Source organism: Corvus cornix, chromosome 2, assembly GCF_000738735.6.
Source record: "Corvus cornix cornix isolate S_Up_H32 chromosome 2, ASM73873v5, whole genome shotgun sequence".
Lineage (NCBI taxonomy): Eukaryota > Metazoa > Chordata > Aves > Passeriformes > Corvidae > Corvus > Corvus cornix.
Window position 1 is genome coordinate 124,570,402 of NC_046333.1, and position 20,134 is coordinate 124,590,535.

Below are 20,134 nucleotides of genomic sequence, written 5' to 3' on the forward strand. Positions count from 1 at the left end.
TATTATTAAAAAAGTATCATGGCTTCATTTGGGCAGTGCTCTCATTCAGTGGAATTTGAATGCAGCTCATGAAAAACTGCAGGGGGACAAAGAAGTATATAAGAAGATGCTAACTCCCAGTATGAGAGCTGAATCATTACAAAAATGAAATTGCAATGCCTCAAAACCCAGCACAGTGGATAATGAGCAGAATACAAAGGAAGGAACGTAGCCTGGCTCTCCCGTGCTGACCCTGTAACCTAGCTAAACAGTGCCTTCTGCTGTGAAACTGAAGTGTGAGTTAAAGTCCAGCTAAGCAATTTAAGTTAAAGCATTTTGGTACAGATTGTTCTGATGTCTGTATAACATCTCATGTGCCACACATCCAGGAACTGAGAGCTCATGTTGTGACTTCTCCATGCTGTCAGCCTTCCCCAGAAGTGAGGCTCCACAGAATGTGGATCTCCTGGCCAACCCCACGCTGCTCCTGGTCACCAGCAACTGGGGAGCTGCTACTGTGGGAGCCTTGGCACCAGCAGTCAGCCCCACAGCCAGAGAAAACAAATTAATCAGGTATCAAAGAGGAGCCAGAGGCTGAGAACGTGACAGCTGAATATTGCAGAGTGCTGTGAAGTGTTGGTGTTCTGATGGCTGGATACTGTCCCCAAGCAATGGCAACCCCAAAACAAGTTCTAAAATAAGACCTTTGTAGCCTTTGCCATGCACTTTGGGCTCCCTCCAGGAATTTTCACTGGAACAGGACAAACTTATTATGATCATTGTTATAACAAATGGGACTTCAGTATGTGCCAATGGTGCTGATACAACTGGAAGCTTTCCAGAATTATTTGGTTTATCTGCATGGTGTGAAAGTGTATCAAAACTGAATACAGGCAATAATGCTGAACACAAGTCAATTGAAAATTTGAAATGAACAATTAGATAAACTTGAAATTTTAAAATATCTCCATGGAATATGAAAAGAGTAAGGAAAACAAGCTTTTAACTAAAAGGATATAAGAAAATACAAGCTATTCTGGAATTTATAAACAATGCCTCGAGAGATTGCTTTAATATATTCAGGAATATAAGAGGACTAATAGGCAAAAAATATAAAAAACATAATTAAAACTGAAGCTGTCTTGAATTCATTGATGTACATATAATAAGTTTTATAAAAAAGCATGGTTTTAAATACATTTCGCAATAAATATTCCCTAGAAAACTCTAAAGTACACATGTATTGAATAACATCTTTGATAGGATGACATTTGTTAATGATTAGTGAAAACAATCTTAAGCTAAAAAGTCATCTTTATCAATGCACATAACAAAAGGAGATAGCTGGTAAAGATGTATAAAATTACTTCATCTCTTTGTTTTGAAATATGTTTCTCTGTTTTAGATGATTACTGCAAATGAAGAAAAATATTTCTCATGAAGTGAAAATAAATGATGGGTCAACTGAATCCTGATATAAAGCTCTCCTTTGAATTCTTGACTGTGGGGCTGATGTCTGCAGGCTGAAATTATTGTTGCAGAGGTTTGAAAGTCAGGTGAATCCCAATTTTCCTGCAAAATTCAGCTCAGTTGTAATTACGCTAAGTGCCACATAACATATATATATATACATGCATTTCTACATGCTTTTAAAAAATAATGTAGCATATCCTTTGTCTCAAGTGAACATTTACTTAACAAGAACACATAGTAATGTGAGCATGACACACTGATTTATCTGGCAGCATGAAATTGGTTTTATGCTACAGTATTTTATGTCTGTTGAATCAGAGAAAGTTATAATAGCTCAAGGGATTTTCATTTTCCTGGTTTTATTCTTGAATATTAACTTCATATTTTAATTAAATTTTGTGCAAGATTTTTTTTACTTTTTTGAGAGTAGTTGAAAGGTGAAAGTTGAAACATGAACAATAATTTTATGTTATTTTAGAGTATTTATTACTACTAATGTACTTATAAAAAAAAGAGAAATTATAAAAGTCAATTTGAATGAAAAACATTGGAAGAGGAAAGGAGAATAGTCTACAAACAGCATTTGTGGTAATAATTTGTTCAGAATGTGTTGTGCTTGCCTGAGAAAGGATTTGTCTATCTACTTAAAAATAACCTACTGAATCTGTTATTTTAACCTGAAAACTTTTGCATAATGAAAGGTAGTAGACCATGTAAAGGTCTGGTTTAGCAGAATTTTCATGTTCTTTTTCACAATTACATTTTGCATTTTGCTTACAACAAGTGGCTCAGGAACAAGGGCTTCTTTCACTTGTCAGAAGTGCATGTCCACAACTGTGTGCTGTTGATTTGGCATAAGTTTTAGCACATCTAAAACTTGCTAGAACACTACTGATTTAAAAAAAAAACAAAAAAGCAAAAAAATGTAAGTGGAAGTATGTAATTGCATCCCCAGACTAAAATTATGCCTCAGTGCCTTCTCCTTTCTGGAGCTTTTGTCCTGAAAGGCAAAACAACAATTGCTGGCAACACCAGACATTGACCATTCCCTTTAGCACAGAGGATGTGAATGTGTATGCACACACACAGTTTTTCCCACCGGATCACGACTTCTGGCAGCAGCTAGGAAATTAAATGTAATCTCTTTCAGTTTCAATTTTGTCTTATCTCTTGTGCTTTGGAAAAGACTTTGGGTCACTGTCCCAACGGACTGCCCCAGTCCTTATCTCATGGGGAGATAGGAGGCAATTGCGCAGGATAAACCAGACTGTTTACTCAGCAGCACAGAGAGCTTTACCTGGAATTTCACCTTATGCGCGTGGAATAACTTTTCCCCCTTGCTCACCTCCTGAAGGTGATACTCTGCTAGATGCCCACAGCAAAGCATTTGAGAGTCTTACATAGCAGTGGGAGATGATGTGGAAGCACAGTGGGAGCCTTGAGAGGGAAGCCAGCTGGGAGAGGCATCCTTGGGGAGATGAGGGTTTCCCAGGCCTCGCTGCCTCCCGAACTGTGCTAGCCTCTCCCTGCCATGAGTGTTCTCCTTGCCAGAGAGTGGAGGGAAAGGCAAGGGCTTACGGTGTTAGCATCCTTTGCAAAGCAGGAAAAGTCATGACTGGTACATAAACCCAGGCACCAGGAATCAGCCCATTGGAGTAGGGAAGGGCTTGTTTTCCTATATCTCCAGATCTCTCCACAATTGAACATCCCATCAGCTTTGTTTGCTGTGATTTCCTTTTCCTTTTTATCTTTTTTTTTTTTGTCCAGCTGTTCCACTTTTTGAACCCATGATGTTTCTGAAGTCAAAATAACAAGTGTGAGATAAAATAGGTTTGTCTGTTCTAGAATATTCAAGGTGATGAAAGGTTTGGGATTTGTTTTCAAGTTGTGCATTATAGAAATTGGCTCTTGCGTTAGAGAACCATGTTGTTTCAGTTGTTTCAGTCTCCAGAGCCAGAGAAAACAGCTTGTTTTTCTTCTCTTCAAGCACAGTGGAACTCAATCACATCCTCCAAAACTGCAGATAACAGAAGGTGATATTTTGCAATGGAGTACTCATGTAAAAGACATGTCCTAAAAATCTTTCAGCCCTCAGGAAAATTCATGTGTCATGTAAGGAAAATTTTTCAAATTTTAGGTTTTTATTGGCAAGTATTTGACATACATGACCAGAATGGCACGGTTTTTTATAACAAAATGTAAACATGAATTGTGAATAGTGGCCTGTCTGCCCTCCAGTGAGCTGGAAGGTGAAAAATTAAGGCCTTTTACTGTGACTATGGAAGATGCTTCTAGGTCCTGAATGGGAGAGAAAGCAAGTATGTGTCCCCTCTGAGCCTTTCAAAATGTATTAAATTTCCTAGATTTGTCTAGACTTTTGCTCTGTAAACCCCAAGATTCACACATTTTCAGGTTGGTCTGCTTGCAAGGAGCAAGCCTCATTTAGGGCACTCTTCTCTCCATACATTTAAAAATTACTCCCTGGTCAGAAGAGTGTTGGCAGCACAGGTCGCTTGCACAAAACTCAAGATGCCTTGTCCACACGCTGCTCACAGTCCTTTGTTTTGGTTCTATAAAAGAGGCTCCCACCAGCAGCACTGTTTAGCTACACAGCTACATTCTAAAGCAGCACAAGCTACTGTTCCATGCTCTACAGCAGTTGTTTTATTCAATTGGGCTTCCAGTACATTTTCAGGCTCACAAGGTTGGGTATGAATACTTAACTGCTGCACACTGCAGAAAACGACAATGAATTTTTGCATGTTCATTTCTACAGTGTTGGTCTTCAGACCAGACAGTCTTTGCCTGAACATTCTCACCCTAATTCTAGCTCTCAGGAAAGAAAGGGCAGTTTCAGCACAAAATACACAGGGGTTATAGACCATGGCTGGCAGCACAGCCATTTCAGGAATGGGAACCATAGTTGTGAATATGTTACCTTTTATACTTCCCAGCAGCAAATTTGCTGATTGTTCTCAGAGACCTCCTGAGAAAGAAGTTGCTGTGTGACTTGCGATTTAGCTCCAATCTGCAGAAAGGCAGCTTTTAACTGCTTTTCTTTAGGCTTTTGTGCTTTTTGAAACTTTAACTGGAGGTGTTTCAGAAGTTGTCCTATACGGCATTCCTCTGACCTTGCCTCGGGTGCTGATTTTCCTTGAGTGTCTATTGGAAATAAGGGGCTATGACTTCCAGCACATGCCTGTAGCTCTCTGAGGACTGGCCAGCTTTGTCATGGTACTTGACCATGTAAGAGGCACTTGACTGTGCCTCTGATCAGCTCAGCTTCACCCATGTTGGCAGGCTGCTAGTGCCCTGGCTGGGCGAGGGGGGATTTTTTTTTCCCCCAGAGCTACCCCAGGAGGGGTGTGGCTGGACCCTGGGGTCAGGTCAGACAGTCTCGTGCTTCTGAAGCTGGAGTCCCACCTGTGTCTGGCCACAGGGCTTTGCTGTGCAAAGTGGGCCGTCAGACTAATTCCATACAGTCATACAATGGTTCAGGCTGGAAGGGACCTTAAAGTTCATCTGTTTCCAACCCTTCTGCCATGGGCACAGAACCCATGGAACCCATTTCCCAGATGGAGATGAGTTTGTTCTCATGATCAATCTTTTTCTGGTAACTGCTGCCAAAGAGTCTGTGATCTGGAGAATGCGCTCATTTCTCTCAATCCATTTTCAGTAAAAAAACCCCAAACAGGATGGGAAACATATCCTGGCAAGGTTTCTGGCATATCTGGTTCCATGACTCAGCATTTCAGAAATAAATAGTCATTTAAGTCTTTTTTTTTTTTTTTTTCCCTTTGTAAGCAATACTGGTGTTTTTCTAGCAAATGGTTAACTGTCTTTTTTTTCTCTTGACTTTCAGTTGGGGCCAAGGAATTTGCATAAATATTACTATTTCTGGCATTTCTAGACTCATTTCAGTCTAGAGACTTTCGTGGTATTGTCAAGAACAAAGTGCTTTTAAAGAAATGCACAGCCAAAGACGATTGAAGATCTGTGCACACAATGTGTAACAAATTTGCCAGCAATTAATTTATTAATAAAAGTCACAGTAAATAGAGGAATCCTCTTAGGATATACTACTGGAAATCCCATAGGTATTTCAATTTCTTGAACACTTTGCTATGTAAACAGAATTTTCATTAAAATGGATGTATTTTTGTGCTGGTAATTCAGTCTGAAAAGAAAACTGTTGGGTTTTTTCCTCCATTCCCACATGCCCTTGAAGTATTTTTGACAGAAATACCAGAAAGACAGTCATTCCACCAGTATCTGACTCTTAGTGCTGCAAGGCAGAGAATGGGGGTTGTTTATGATGACTTAATGGCAGCATTGGAGCAGATGCTCTCACACCTCCCAGCTAAGGGAGCAAGAAATTCCTGCCACTCACATGGTCCCTCTGATTAAGTGCTTCTTGCTGCTTTCCGGAAGCCATTTGCTGCCCTGCAGTGTTCTCTGATTCGCACACACTTGTGTGCATCTCCACTTAATTTGTCTCTCCCCCACTCAGCCTGCTGTGCACCATAGTATGGAAGAGCAGACTTAACCTCACAGTCATCTGTTATGGCCCAGTATTTCATAGACAGAGACCAAGACTGTTGCTGACTCTGATAATTTTAGTAACAATATACTATGGAAACATTACCTTATTTTTCAGCTTTAGATACATCTTGATTAGGAAAAAAACTTCCACATGTTGTGATTAGAATAGTCCTCAGCCTCTTTCAGCAGAAACAGGGTTAAATATTGAAGTGAAGGGACATACTTTTCATTTTCTATCATGGAAGTATGAGTGGTAACAGTGATGACTGTGTAGCTCAGGAGGTGAAAAATGACCAACCAGTGATGAGCAAACACTGGCAGAAAACATAAAAGCAGACACATAATTCACAGGCCAGACAGCAAGAGATAAGACACTGCATACGAATAAGAATATGTGGGTGTGAGAGCAAGCAAGTGCTGAAGAAGAGGATCTGACTGCTTCACTGCAAGTGCAATTATGCAGAAAGCTCTTCTGACTGCATTTCATCAGTAGATACTACCCAGTGGCATAAAACTGGTAAAAAATCCCCAAAAAGCTGTATAAAAATGACAGGCTTGCTTCCAGGCAAAATAAACAATCAGTTCAAAATACCAATATATAATATCTGCCTTGCAAATAATTAGCTTTGTTCCTGTCTCTCAGAGTGTTTAATTTTGCCTCAGATTTAGACATTTTGTTCTGGTTTCAGCAGACCATTCGAACAAGACTATGCATACTGGATATCAATCACCTAGATATGTTGGCTGGCTGTACCCTAAACTAAGTAAAAATTGTGCTTCTTCCATTAATTAATATATTTTTTTTATTAATATCTGTTTGAAAAAATCACTGAAAAACAGGCTACTGATATTTCTTGATTTTCATTTCCTTGTTAACGTATTGTTTTAAAGAACAGATTTTAAAATACATATTTATTATGGATTAAGAGTACCTGTTCTCTCAATGTCACAAACCCACAAACAAAGCATTTTATTTGCATGCCCCAAGCATTCAGTGAAGGACAATTCATGAGTAAAATGCATAAACATTTTTCATTGTTCATTGCTGAGCTCTGGATCACTTCACTAAGTTTGTGGAAGTGGCTGATTGCACTCTAGATTTTTAAAGCCAGACTGGATTTCCTGCTTATCTGTTTATTTAACTGCCTTTAATGATCCAGCACATATGGCCTGATGCAGTAATACTGGGTTACAAGCCATCTAGTTTTTTATGCTGGAGAAGGATTCAATTACTGTGACTGTTTCACTCAGCCATTATAAAACTTGGCTGGAGTTTTCCACTGTCTTTCAGAAGAAGTTGAACTCCTTCGGTGGAGGCTTCTCCACGCTTTTGCAAGTTTCAGGATGACCCCATATGTATCTTTACTTCCACAGATTTCATTTGTGTATTTATGTACCAGTACAAATCAGTGCATACTCAAATGTACTTCTGTGAAGGTTTTAAAATTTTTTTATTATTATTATTATTATTATTATTATTATTATTATTATTGTAATTATTATTATTACTATTATTGTAATTAATACTTCCCATCTGGTGGTACTTACATTGTCTGGATCTGATTTAACCAAATGACAAACAAACACATTCTTAAGTGACAAGCTCTCCATCCACAAGTCTCATGGCTCAGTTTTCCAAATTATACATCTGAACTATTCAATTTTTAGTAGTGTGTCTAACATTAGATTTTAAAAATTATTTGTAAAGCAGGCAAAAGTGACAGAATGAAATATAGTTTATAAAAATAGGAGTGTCCATCAGGATCTGCTATTCTTGCATTAAACAATAATAATCAAGCTCCTAACCTAATTTATTCTGATCATCTGGATTAATTTTAATATTGTAAAGCCTAAAATATTTGTCAAATTTTCACTTAGTTGTTTGTAATCTGTCCAATTTCCATTATGTTTTGAGGATGGGGCTTCATTAAATATCCTTAATATTTTGCTTTTGTATGATATTTCTGCAAAAAATAGATTGTCTCTTAAAGTAACAGAGTTGTAGTTCGTATTCAAGTGGAAAACAGTGTGGGAAGTTAAATGGGAAGTGCATATCTGTTATGTGGCCAGACTACTGGGGTAAGGGACATTTATAGCTTCTTTTTCCTATGCTTGCATAGGCAATGTGAGAAGGTAAGCAATTTTATAAATAGACTTAGACTGATGTGATTAGGTGTAAGTAACTGCAGATGTATGTAGGAAGTGGACTTTGTGTGTGGGACCGGTTATCCAGTTAAATTTCTCTTTCTGCCTGTGGAATATCCAGGCTGTAAGTGAGCAGGCATGCTTTGCATCTGCAGAAGGCTCTTTGAGAATCCAGGTCAGAATAAGTGAGTGAAATCCATAATGACACCAAACTATCAAGTAAGTGATATTGTATTCTCTGTCCTCTTTTTCTTCCCGAACATTTGGTTCAATCCACCCCAAAATAATTAAACACTGCCTTGGAAAGTATTATCAGCATTGGAATCATAATTCTATAATGAAATTACAGGATTCAGATTAGGAAACCTATAAGTTTTTTAAAATTAAGAGGAAAGTTGATATGATGGAATAAACAAAAGCTGTTAAACTAATTGCGAACTGGAATATATGTTTGACAGTATGAAAATTACAAGTGAAGTACAATTAATGACTGGAATAGTAACAATCTGATTTTATTCACTATGCAAAGTTTAATTTCCTATCTTGTAAATAACAAACCTCATAAACAAGCCAGCAGCTAGATTGATAGAACTAATCAGTTTTTATAAATATGCTGGTGCTGGGTGACCAGTTTTAAACAACGAACATAGAAAATGAGTAGAATTGGAAATGAAAAGGATCCATCTTACTCATCCATAATATGGATGAAGAGTAAGTTTTTTTCTTTAGTAGGGTAAGAAAGCCTTGTGGAGGTCACTGTAGAGGAACTGCAATGCAATCAGCCTGGCAGTACTCCTGTGGCCAGTGTCATGATCTCTAATACTCCATCTGCAAAGCCTCTGATGCTGCTTCTTCAGCTGTGCACCATTTTATCCAATGTGCCTCTGCACCCCATCAGCAGGGCTGCTGTGTCATAGTGTCCTTCTGGTGACTCACAATTGCCCTTGCAAAAATTGTTTCACAAGGAACAAATCCTAAGAGAAAAATGTTTGAGTTTTTATGCTGATTTGGGGTTTTTTTTACCCAAGCCAAATAGTCTCAGCTGTGGACTCCGGTCAGAGTGAAATTCCAGAAAGGAGCATTTGGAGTGGTTGCCTTTACAAGGCCATTATGGCAGTGGAATCATAGAATCATTAGGTTGAAAAAAGACCCTCAAGATCATGAAGTCTAACCGTTAACCCAGCACTGCCAAATCCAGCACTAAACCATGTCCCTAAGTGCCACATCTACATGTCTTTTAAATACCTCCAGGGGTAATAATATCATTGCATGGCCAATTGAAATATCACCTGAAAAATTACCTCACAGACTGTTAACTCTACTAATCATTGATGTGTATTATAAAGAATATGGGTTTCTATGATTATGATTAAATTGATTTTTACACATCAATATTCTGGTAGTCTCTGAAATCTCATATTTATTTCTAATTATATTTTTGATAAAGTGGTGGGGTATTTTTCTCTGCTTTGGAGTATTGATATGTTTTATGAGGAAATGCATCACCAGGATTTACCATGCTGGAGCCTTGAAGGACCAAGTATAATTTGTGGGACACACAATTATGGTATTACCAGAACAGATACCACTTATGTTTTCCACATACTCCTAAAAAGCTTTTCAACAAAACATATTGCCATTGAACAAGCAAGTGGCTCTAGCTTTTCTGACAGCTCTCCTTCTAGAATGCCATTATAAACTTAAGATATTATAGTACAAGCATTTAACTTAAAAACAACAAAGTGTTGCAAGAAAAGGGCTAAAAGCCCACCAAAAAACAACAAAAAAATCTCCATAGACTGATGCCATTCATTATCAGGGAAAGCTGTGAACTCTTAATCAATACTTCAAGTCATCTTACAGTATTTCATGGTGTTTCACCCATTCTATTTGGAACCCCTAATCCTGATCGTCACTATATATGAATTTCAGTCCAAGCCATCTTCACCAAAAGGCCATTTCATCATTTTACTCTATTAAATATAGTTTTTAAAAAGTGATACACTCCCTATAGCATATTTCCATGTAAACAAAGCCCTAACAAAGTGAGAGGGGGAGAACAAAAGCAGCTGGCAAGGTTCAGGATGCAGAGTTGATCTGCTTTCTGGTGCCTAAGAGCCTGACTGCACTCTTGAATAACTGATTTTGTGTATTCCTGAGCTAAATGTAGGGTCTGCCTACACTTAATGAACCTTAGAGTGCAATCAAAAAGACAAATATGATATGTCTGAAAAGATGAAGATATTTTCTTCTTTGAAGACCTTTGGGGACTCTTGCAGTCTTTGGAGTCCTCTTCTCCATCTTGATAAAATCACTGTTTTATCCAGCTGTGTCTGCCACTGAAACTCTGTTCCAACCTAACACTGAAACCACAAAAGTCTGAGTAATCACCCTGTTTTGTTCTTTACATTGACCAGCATCTTTACTATGGCATCACTGAGAGAAAAGGCAACAATATTCCAAAGACACTAACATAGGTTAGTTTAACTTAATCTCTGGCTTCAGCCTACAATACTTTTCAGAAAAATATATTAATATGGGACTTTATTGTTCGGAGAGTAGCCTTGGTCAGGAGTTTGAAATGTCTGAAACAAGATAATTAAAGAATCCTTAAAAGTGTACTTCAGTGTTCTGAACTTCCTTCATATTTTAGAGCTTTTCTGAAAAAAATTCAGCATACCCTTCTGAAAAAGAGCTGAGAAACCAGTCACATTAAACTGTATTTTGTCTCTTGAAACTACTCCCTGGCTGTAGTTGACACTGTACTCTGTTGGATTTTGCAACTTTGGCTCTGAAGCAGTGATCATCATCTATGGACCCATTTTCCAGAATTAATTTCAGCAAGGAAAAGAACAGTGTATTTGGATTGAAAAAGACCTATTACCTTCTTCCCTGTTCTACATCCTATAAATGCAAGTTCATTTCTACAGTACACTGTCTGCTTGCTCCATAAATTGTTGCTTAAAAATCTAGGGCTTTACATCTCAGAAAACTGCAGCAGAGCAACAATTTTTCCTCCAGCATTTGCCTGAGTCAAAAATTCTTCCTAACCAGCTGTGCGCATTGATATTCTGTTCTATTGCACTGTCTTCTGTTTCTGTTCTTTGCAAGGAGCGAGAGCTTTTGTACAAAACTTTTCCCATTAGTAACTATTTTCAGCTCTTACCTGTGTGATCCCCAAATACAGTGAAAATATGGACTCCATTTTTATCTACTTTTCGTACATATTTTTTTTAAGAAACACAGCACAAATGTGCTTTCATACTCAAAAAAAGTCTGTAATATGACACAAATATTATGACCTCAACTTTTTAAACAACTCACGTGTACATATTCCATTTTCTTCTGAATGCAGAAATACTTGCTTCTGCCAAACTACTCTTTCTTTGTGTAATGAGACACTGATGCTTTCATAGAGTAATTTATCCAGCTTTCTCTGATCATTCTCACGTGTTCATACATATATACTTGCCCGAAATGCTTTTAGTGGGGTTCATCATGTCTGGGGTCACACGTGTTGGCAATAAACTAAAATTTTACTGCTTCTGGAGACTTCCATCAGGTTTTGTAGTAATTTGCTGTGATCTTCCCCCTACAGGCATATAGAAGCACTATGAACATGGGTCTGCAAATGGTCTTTTTAATCAAATGGATTGATGGTTCACCAGTTTGAAGCTATAGATAGGTGTAAGTATGTTAATATAAGAACAACAGTAAAAATTGTGACATCTTTTGAAAATCTCTGAACAGCAATTTTTGTTAGACATACCTTTATTTACAAATAAAAATGATCTTTAAATCTTAAGGGATTAAACACCCGGAGTTTCTGCCTTTATTGATTTCAGCTTTAGTCATTCTGTCATATGCTTTGAAATACTGACCTGCAGCATTTGGAGAGTAGCTGTGTCACAGAAAGAACACTCACTGAGCCTGATTTCCCAGAATGGTTGTAGGCAAAACTCTTTTCTTATTTGCAGAAATAGGTTTCATGACTGTGCGCACAAACTGTATCCTAATGTGGCCATAGAGGCAGCGATCATAGCAACAATCAGTACAGCACTACAGAAGCACTTGGAGAGCAAATGAATGTGTGCTAAGGTCTGACACTGACACCATATGGACTTCAGGGGAAGTTTACTTGCAGCTTTACAGGCCGTGGACCAAATATTTTAGACTTTGGAGGAGCATCCTTTGGGATCCCACTTCAGGTTTGATTTAATCTGAAAGAAATTTCACATGGTGTCAGAGACTGAAATATTATCATTTAAGACTTAAATATTTTCTTGAAGGACTTTTAAAACTGTATTACAAAAGCTGCAAAAAAGACTACTGCACCCTGAATGGGGCCCTGACTGAGGCCTTACCGCTGCTCGCTGATGAAGATAAGATAAAGTAACAGCTCAGGGCTGGGGACATTCGATGAGCACAGGCTTAACACCTCCAAGATGAGGACCACAGCCCCAGGGCTATCAACTGCCAGGCTCGAACAGACCCTCGAACCAAGGGGTGGAGGGAGGAGAGGCTCTGGGTATTTTGGAAAAGCCTCTGGTGAGAGGCGCAGTGACTGCCCATCCTCCACTGTGCAGAGGCCAGCTGAGGGGTCCTCACTGTGGTGAGGGGAAGCTTATCCACAGCACAGGGGCCCCCCAAAGGGGTCCCCAGACCGAGCACCAGAGCGCCAGAGATGATGCAACAGACCCTCAGTGTTGCAAGGGACGGTGTCAGGCTGGCCCCTGCAAAGGGAGACACGTGGGCATTCCCACTTGGCCCAAAGTGTGCATTAATCCATGGGATTCTGCACTCTCTGGCGTGTGGTGGTGTGTGGCGGCATGGTGTGGCGCGGTGTGTGGCCGCGTGGTGTGGCCGCATGGTGTGGCGCGTGGTGGCGTGGCCATGGCGGCGATGGGGGACCCTCACCACCAGCAGACCAGATGGAGGGGAGCAATGAGACGTCGTTGGGACCCTCGGATGGGTGATGTGCTTCCACCTAACCCCTGTCACCTCTCCCTGTTCCCCCACCCCTCACGCACACTTCTTTTTCTATTTTTTTCTTTCTTTCTTTTCTCTTCCCTTCTCTTTGCCTCTTTCACTATTAAATAAAATACATCCATTTTTTGGCATCAACATCTAACCTCGTTTGGTTTTAACCTTGTTTCTGGGAATATTTTGAACCTTCTAAGTTCTTTATGGTTTATGCACAGAGACTTAGCTTGCTTTGCTTTTCTGGGTTTAAACCGGATCGCAACACATGGGTATCCAGAGCCTGGTCCCCTGTGAATCTAACTGGTAAGTGAGGATGATCAGAAAATTCATCTCAGAGGTACACTACTGAATTGAAGTAAGGCTGAAATTCAGGACATCCAGAGCTAGTCAAGCATCCAAATGGTCTCTTTAGCATACTTGTCATACCCAATTCAGGAATATAATGAGTCACAAAAGCAAAATATTCCAATGCCTGTTTGCTTTACTTTGCCATATGTAGGGTTTGGAGGTTTTTTTGTTCCTGTTATTTGGTTGGCTTTTTTTTTTTTTTAATTACATATTCTCCAGTGTCTTGTCTTATCTAGAAGAAAAGGGAAATACCCTAAGGGACCTAGAGTGCTATTGTGATCAGCCAAATTTCTGGATGAGTGGTTTGAAAAATAGCTCTTCCTTTGCTGAAACAATGGGTATACTCCTCAGCAATATTGTGCAATCCATCAGTTCTGCATAGGTTTATGGATTGAAAGGAAGGCTAGAGAGAGGGAGAGGAGGACTCTAACTAGGCAATAAACATTATTAAATCCCTTTAGTTCTCGCAGTGTGAAATATGCAGTGTAACGTGTCATTTAGTCACACATGCACTGTCAGAGCACCCTCAGGGAGCATTAGTCTGGCATTGAAAGTTACCTTAGTGATTCTGCTCTGAGCTAGGAAGCAAAGGCTGAACCAGATGGGGAACTCAGAGCTTTTGCCAAATCATCACCAACTTCAGAGGATTTTTTTGGAAGCAGAAAGGAGACGGAAACAAGGGAGAACAAGATAACTCACAGAGGTTCTTTGCATGTTTTAGAATGGATTTTGTAGTGCAAGTTAAGCTTGTATTTTCATTTATGGTTTGTATGAACTGGGACAGTACTAGCTCCTACGTGGTTTCTCTTCCTTTTAGCTAAAGGAAATTAATTTTCATACCATGGTTCTTGAATTTGAAAATGAAAAAGCAGGCTATGTTTTTCCTCAAATTTAATGAAGTGCCAATCAGGAAAGCATTCAAGCTTAGTCCTAGTGAGTATATGCTTCAGTCTTATCGTAAATCAAGGCCAATAAATTGTGGTGTTCAAAACACTGCATATCATTACATGTGCTTTTTTTCATGATAATAATAGAACTGCCCAATGACACAGTGTCTTTTCTATCACTGAATATTTTGTGGGAAGTTCATAATATTATAATTTGATATTAATATTAACAGCATAAAACATTTTCAATTCCTTAGAATCTTTTTAAAGCCAGAAAAATATCTTTTGCACACAGAGTTATTATTTTTTCTGATCTTCAGAACTTCCTAGAAGTATAAGGAAGTCCAGCCAAAAAAGCCCTAAAAAAAAGAAAGTCTGGCTGTTGACACAATGAATTTGGGCTCAATCATGAGCTATCTTTTTGAGTGCTCACCTTTGCAAAGAAAGCACAGTGTCCAAGGAAATCACTTCTAAGTTTCTCAGTTCTTCTGTGGTTGGCCCCACAGGAGAAATAGAAGTTCTGAAAATGCCCTGATTTTTTCCCTAGAAATATCAGAGCATAAGATAGAAAGTTAGTTCTATGGAGGTATGTATCTGAACCTTTGTATTCTGACTGGCAGACAATACTTGAACTTCAAAATCTACAGTGACTCATAAAAATGATTTTTTAAAAGTATGAATCTGTCTTAATTAAAACAAATGCAATAAAAATTGGAAAACCTCACTGCCTTCAATGGAACACGTTGATCAGGAATTTAGGTTAAGAAATAAAGACAATGTTCTGCTTTTCCTGTGGCCTGTCTCCCCTGGAGGACTCTGAGTCGTTTTTGTTTTGTATCTGTTTTGCTAGCATTTAGTCCAATTATAACACCTCTAATCAATTCTCCAAACACCATGAAGTGATGGCAGAAAAAAAAATGCAGATTACAGAAGATTGATAGAATTGTTCCTGGAGATTTATTTACACAGGCTTTGAGATTTCACCTGAAGTCCCTCTGACTTTAGGGTACTGTTTGATCTTGATCCAGTTCTGTCACACCTTGACCATAGACTCACTGTGTCTTGCTCAAGCTTTCAGCAGTAAATTGTACAGCAAATTAACAAACAGAAACCCAAAGCAACTCCACTGTCTTGTCTCTCCAGAATGACAGACCGTGTAAGATGGATGGCTCATTATACGTTGCATGAAGTAAATTATGTCTAGAAATCTATTATCTGGAGCTTTAATGATCTTTGTCATTCATCATTAAGAAAGTAGTACAGAATTCATATTTCTTTGTATATATTCTGCAGTTCTTCTTGAGATTATAATTTTACTTCTACCATACCCCTACCATTTTCACGAACATGGCTAGAAATTGTCTTATATAAACTTTAGAAATTATAATCTTGATGTTTTATGTCATTGCAATGCACAAACCTGCATGTTCAGTAAGATCAGAATTAGGACCTTTTTTCCAAAGCAAGTGAATTCTTGGTGCAAATAACACAAAGGTTTATTAAAAATATATAAATATAAATATAAATATAAATATATGTATATATACTTTGTCCTAAAATGTATATACTGCCATAGTGTCTTTCTTTTGTCAGTCCAGTTTAAAGCATGCTGTCTTCTTGCTTTCAAACTCAGCTACCATCAGGAATAAAGTCAGTTTCTGTGGCAACTTTATCATACTCATCACAAATGTTAGGAGTGAAGATGTGCACGGGAAAGAGAACTGAATTTAGAGTATGGGGCTGCCTCTATTATCAGCACAGTTAGCACAGCCCATGCTTGGGTTTATGGACTACCCAGTGTCATTTACTGTGTTAAACTGTTAACATTTTAGGCCATAACCATATTGTAGTATACACTGAGATTACCCACTATGCTAGCTCCATCAGAATAGAGCTTAACTTACTTTTTCTTAAGACAAATTGATTTGCTGACATTTTTCAATAAGTTTGTGAATATGAAATAGCTTCTATGAAAAAGAAAAAAGAAATATAATTAATTTTGTATTATAAGACTCTGGGTTAGCTTGACCTTGTTAGCATACACTGTACTCATAGAATCATAGAATTGTTTGGGTTGGAAGGGACCTTTAAAGGTGAGCTAATCCGAACCCCTTGCAGTGAGCAGTATGTTCATCACTAACATACAGATCACTAACATACCAGCTCTAACAACATGCTTTGGATCCTCCTAATTTTTGATAATTAGCAAGGTGTGTATGCTTTTGTCAGTAACCAAAAGACACGATTTATTTTCCCTGGTTAATTTCTCTGACAGTAATAATAAACACATTCGAAGAATATTCACTGTGCACATAGGTTTCATCAAAATATCTCTAAATATTTCCTAGCAGAACTCTTTGATTTGTGTTCTTGATCAAGATAAAAAACGTATTTTGTTGTTTCCTTTCAAACTGTAAAACCCTGAACGCTATTAAAATATTTTCATATGACACCAAACAGCTGGGTTTTCTTCTCCCTACCTCATTCTCAGAAATATTACAACTCAGGTAATAGGTAGAATAGACAACTTTCATTTAAAACTGCTAACAATTAGAAAAGTTCTAAGCAATTGGAAGTAAAGCCTTTGCACATGAAGTAGAGCTCAGTTCAAGTTTGTCATGGACAGCTTTGCCTATAGATAGTGACTCATGAGACATTTTTATTTTAGTCAAATATATTTTTATTTTAGTCAAATATCTCATACTGAATACTTGTTGAATTATTTGTATAATTCCCATCAGCAAGTTGTTTAGAAACTGCCTAGTGCTATTTATTCTCTTGGGTTATGTGACTAATTTTATTATGCATTACTTATAATAAAAACAATTAAGCCCCAAGCCAGGGTCCTGTAGGTATGGCCAAGTACACACATACTTTGCTCATAGCAACTTGCAGTCCAATATGAAAGAGGTCCCAGCAAGCCATGGGAACAAAAGTAGTCAGTGAAGAGCAAACTGCACGTGTCAATGAACATAACAGCACTAGGAATATGCTTTCATGCTGCCCTGGCTCTGTTCCTCTGCCAGTAGTTGATCTCAGTGACACAAGTCCAGGCTAAGTGCACGTAACTTGAGAGTACTAAATCATTAAAGATTGTTTTAGAGGCAAATAAATCCAGTGTGTGTGTTCACCAATAGATACAGAGGCATATGTATGTCTTAGTCACTTTCCATGCTCCCCTTTGGCATCACAGTGCTGGCAGCAGGCAGGGCAGCAGCCCCAGCTCCTCGGCTGCAAGCGCAGGAGGGCGAGGCTGCAAATGCTCTGCCATCAGCAGCTCCCAAGGTTTGGATATATCTCAATAAAAGAGACTTGTTTATCTTTCAGACTTAAAAGCATTTATACAGGCTGTCTGGAGTTGCTGAGGATTCATAAACTGTCCTGCAATAGCAGCTGTCACAGTGACTGCAAGTAAAATTGTCCCATGGGTAATAGCCAGATCCTCATCCTTGAAAACATTTGTATCTATGTATTCAGCTACCTTAAAATAATTTGTGCAATGAGTAAACTATAAACTTCTATATGGAGAAATTAATGGCCCATATGTATTCCTTTAGTTATGTTGCAATCTACTTGCCCTGTAATTAAGATTCAGCACAGCAGGGATTACTCTTAAGAGAAATAAGTTTCCTGAGGAGTAAAGACAAAATTGTTCTTTTGGCTTGTGGCCCTCATGTTACACATGAACTTTGTCCTCTTAGAAGGCTTATACTCTTCCTGACAATACCCACACTGCTTGATCGAAGGTAACTTTTGAATTCAGTGAATAACATCTGCTATGCAGGCTCATGATTTGTCATGTTGGGCATGGTCTTGCTCTGATAAGATCAGAATTCTTGGAAGAAAAATACCAATACAGATTTGAAACAACATTTGTCAAGTTTTCCAAATGAAGCAAGCTTGGGGTGGATCAGAATACTGAATAGAATATCTTCCAAACTTACTTAAGTAAGTACTTAAATACTTAATTAAGTACCTAATTACTTACTTAAGTAAGTAATACCTGCAGTGAGAGGCAGGAGTCATTCCTGTGTGGTTTGTTTACTGTGATTCCTAGATAATTGTGATTGTATGCAGTCATGGTGACTGACCTAAGTCCTTTCAGTATCAGAACTGAAGTTAGTGAAGATCTGTTGATCAGCACAAGGCTAAGGGAAATACTGCCAGAGATTCCTTACTCAGTGAGAATAAAACAGAGCCATTTCTGCTCATTGCCACAATTGTAACACAGAGTGCCCCAATTTACAGGTTCTGAAACTGTCTTATGTCACTTTCTGCAGATGTATTTTCTTCCCCAGGTCTATAAGAAAATCTAAGTAGTGGGTTACTTATTTGCTTTTGTTGCCTGTGGACCAACAAGTTTGGGGAAAACCATCATAGAAACAGAGTATGTTTTAGGACCAGTTACAGATATTGAATAGTTCTTATGGAGGCAAGCATACTGAGCACTAGAGGTTGCCAAATACTAGATCAGGCAGTAACATGATTTTCCATAAAATCCCAGAAGGTTGTAAGGGACCTGGTTCATGTGATCCAACCTTCCTGTTCAATCAGAGTCTTCCTAGAGCAAGTTGTACAGGACTGTGTCCATATTGGTCTTGGATATCTCTGGCAAGGGAGACTCCACAACCTCTCTGGGCAGCCTGTTCCAGTGCTCAGTCACCTGCACGGTAAAGTTTTTCCTCATGTTTAGGTGGAACTTCCTGTGCCTCAGTTTCTGCCTGTTGCCTCTTGTCCTGTGGCTTGGCACCACTGAGCAGAGCCTGGCTCCATCCACCTGACACCCTCCCTTCAGCCACTGATAGACATTGATGAGTTTACCTCTCAGTTTCTTCTTCTCAAGTCTGAACAGGCCCAACTCTCTCAAACTATTCTCTCATAACAGAGATGCTCCAGTCCCCCAGTCATCTTTGTAGCCCTCTGCTGGACCTGCTCCAGGAGCTCCATGTCACTCTTGTACTGGGGAGCCCAGAACTGGACACAGGGCTGAGTAGAGGGGCAGGATCACCTCCCTCGACCTGCTGGCAATGCTCTTCCTAATGCATTAGGATACCATCGGCCTTCTTGGCCACAAGGGCACTGCAGGCTCATGGACAGCTTGTTGTCTGCCAATACCCCCAGGTCTTTTTCTGCATAATTGCTTCCCAGCAGTTCAGCCCACAGCCTGTACTGGTGAGCGGGATTATTCCTGTCCAGGGGCAGGACCCTACATTTGCCTTTGTTGAACTTCATTAGGTTCTTCTCTGACAATCTCTGCAGCTTGTTGTCCAGGTCTTGCTGCGTGGCTGCACAGCACTTGCGTATTTGTTTCTCCTCCCAGCTTTGTATCATCAGCAAACTTGTTGAGGAGGCACTCCATCCCATTGTTCAAGTCATTGATGAACAAGTTAAGCTATTTTGCCTACTTTCTGTGTCTCAATCAGTTACCATATTCCTATCTTCAAGCCCAAAATATCATAAATTATCATTATATGTAAATTATCATATCTATGATCCCCATTTTTATATCTATAATTCACATATAATACATATGATTTGCATGTTACTTTGGGTTTGTGAACCATGAAAGGTCTTACAAAGTATTAATTGTTATTGTAGCAGGTGGCCCTGGGTCTCCCAGGTGTGTTGAGACACTGTGCTTCATTTGGTGAAAAACTAGGAATGCTAACTGAGCCACAGAAGATGAGAGGGCAATGAGATTTATAAGAGCACCTGATTTTTATTGATCCATAAATAAATCAGTCTCTGCTTTGGCCCTGGTTTGAAGATGTAGTACT

At 38.9% G+C, this 20,134-nt stretch overlaps 1 long non-coding RNA gene across 2 annotated transcripts in view; it reads left to right on the forward strand.

Annotated features, from left to right (window-relative positions):
• LOC109145401 overlaps positions 1-20,134 on the forward strand; it is a 96,644-nt gene that overhangs the window by 25,168 nt on the left and 51,342 nt on the right. Inside the window, exon 3 of one of the 2 annotated variants that reach the window (XR_005601368.1) lies at positions 11,738-12,399. The exons of the other annotated variant lie outside the window; for it this stretch is intronic. This is a non-coding gene — a long non-coding RNA (uncharacterized LOC109145401). Of the gene's footprint in view, positions 1-11,737; positions 12,400-20,134 lie in introns of those variants that run through there. 2 annotated transcript variants of the gene reach the window in all.